At 39.5% G+C, this 2,482-nt stretch overlaps 1 non-coding gene across 1 annotated transcript; it reads left to right on the top strand.

Annotated features, from left to right (window-relative positions):
* Positions 1-1,646: 1,646 nt before the first annotated feature.
* Trnaa-agc (transfer RNA alanine (anticodon AGC)) lies at positions 1,647-1,719 on the top strand. Its single transcript has one exon. It is a non-coding gene; the product is annotated as a tRNA-Ala (tRNA).
* Positions 1,720-2,482: the final 763 nt, after the last annotated feature.

The raw sequence follows: 2,482 nt of genomic DNA, 5'->3' as shown, positions 1-2,482 counted from the left end.
TTTGATTTTTTTCAGAGATCCTTCCCTCTCACTTTTTTTGATTTCCTCTCTAGTGACACATAGGAGAGAAAGCACACGACTCTTGACTTTCTGAGTTCTTAATATAATGTTCTCAAGTTCCATCCATTTTCCTGAAAATGACAAAATTTCATTTTTAGGGCCGACTAAAACTCCACTGTATAGGTAGGTATACCACATTTTATCCACACTTCATCCATTAAGAGACATCTAGGCTGGGAGAATATGATGATTTTAAAACAGACAGTCTCAGGAATGTCATGACTGAAGGAGAGGCACTGTATCATGCTTATCTGAATACACGAAAGTAGAGGATAGAGGCCCTGCTTTTGCTAGAACTGAAAGATGTTCTCCACGTGGCTTCTGAAGTTGGGTGACTTCTTTGGAGAAGGACCAGGCTTTGGAGAGGAACCAGGTGGGAAGCACTAACATGTTCAATGAGGACACCCAGAAGAGCTTTAACTAATCCCAAAAGGCATATCAGAGATCCATTTTTTACACCTCAATCATCGCATTAAGTGAGATCGTTAAGTTAAACCTCTTGTTGTATTCTGGTAGTATCTTTAATCCCTGATTATTGAATGAAATTTTAGTTAGTTGTAGAATTCTAAGTTGACAGGTAATTTCCCTGACAACTTGGAAGATAATGTTTCCCCATTGCCTATTCTTTTCTTTCTCTCTTTCTTTCTTTCTTTCTCTCTTTCTTTCTTTCTTTTATTTTATTTTATTTGTGTGTGTGTGTGTGTGGTGGCAGGTACTGGTGATTGAACTCAGGGGCACTAAACCACTGAGCCACATCCCCAGGTCTATTTTTTATTTTATTTAGGAATAGGGTCTCACTGAGTTGCTTAGCCCCTCACTTTTGCTGACGCTGGCTTTGAACTTGTGATCTTCCTGCCTCAGCCTCCCAAACCATTGGGATTACTGGCGTGTGCCACCACACCTGTCTGTCTGTTCTTATTGTGGATGAAAAGAAGTCTCCACCAACTAGTTGTCCTTCCTTTGCAGATCATCTGCATTGCCTCTCTGGGTGACTCTTTGTCTTTACTGTCTTACATTTATTTCAGTGTGGTATATCCAGGTATGGATTTATTCTTACTGAGTTTGTTCAGATCTTAGAGTACTTCCTAAATCTGAAAAGGCACAATTATGAAAATGTCACCACAAAGCATTTTAAAAAGATTACTGTAAAATAATTTCAACTTACAGATAAGCTTGAAAATAAAAAATGAAAAAATCAACATAGCACAAATAATATTCAAACACACTTTTACCTTAATTTGCTTTTTACGTTTTCCTTGCTCTTCCCACTGTACTGGGGATTAAATCTAGGGATGCTTTTCCACTCAACTATAGCCCCAGTCCTTCATGTTTTTTTTATTTTCAAACAGAATTTTTCTAAGTTGGAGAGGCTGGTTTTGAACTTGTGATCCTCCTGCTCCAGCCTCCCTAGTACTGGATATAGGCATGTGCCATTGTTCCCAACTTGCCTATATTTATTAAACCTAACTGGGTTGTCATTTTTTCTCTCTCTCTTAATGTATATTCTGTTTCAGTCCTTAGACTTGTTAGAAATAACGAGGTGCACAAGAAATCAAACATGTGCTTAAAAGTTGGTGGGCAAAGGCTGTGGATATGGCTCAGTGGTAGAGTGCTTGCCTAGCATGCATGAGGCCCTGGGTTCGATCCCCAGTATCACATACACACATACACACACACACACACAAATGGGTTGATAAGGCAAAACTTATGCTATAGTAACCTGGCTAGCAAGTACACCTGGGTAGGCAGTCCACTTGTTTATCTACCTTACCCAGCACTGCTCGCAGTGGCACACGCCTGTAATCCCAGAGGATTGGGAGTTGGAGGTAGGAAGATTGCGAGTTCAAAGTCAGCTTCATCAAAAGCAAGGTGCTAAGCAACTCAGTAAGACCCTATCTCTAAATAAAATACAAAATAGGGCTGGGATGTGGCTTAGTGGTCAAGTGCCCCTGAGTTCAATCCCTGGTACCCAGCCCCCCTCCCCCCAAAATTTCAAATATCAATATTTCGATGTAAATAAAAAGCTACATTTTGTGGATATAAAAATGTGGCATATTATACACAATGGAATATTTCTCAGCAATAAAAGATAATAAAATCATGGCATTTTCAGGTAAATGGATGGAGTTAGAGAAGATAATGCTAAGTGAAGTTAGCCAATCCCCCCAAAAAAACAAATGCTGAATGTTTTCTCTGATATAAGGAGGCTGACTCATAGTGGGGTAGGGAGGGAGAGCATGGGAGGATTAGATGAATTCTAGATAGGGAAGAGGGGTGGGAGGGGAAGGGAAGTGGGACATGGGGTTAGAAATGATGGTGGAAAGTGATGGACATTATTATCCAAAGTACATGTATGAAGACATGAATTGAGTGAATATACTTTATATACAGAGATATGAAAAACTGTGCTCTATATGTATAA

The sequence above is a fragment of the Urocitellus parryii genome, chromosome 1 (assembly GCF_045843805.1).
Source record: "Urocitellus parryii isolate mUroPar1 chromosome 1, mUroPar1.hap1, whole genome shotgun sequence".
NCBI classification, from domain to species: domain Eukaryota; kingdom Metazoa; phylum Chordata; class Mammalia; order Rodentia; family Sciuridae; genus Urocitellus; species Urocitellus parryii.
The sequence above is the reverse complement of the archived record's forward strand: the minus strand, read 5'-3'. Positions and strand labels throughout refer to the sequence as shown.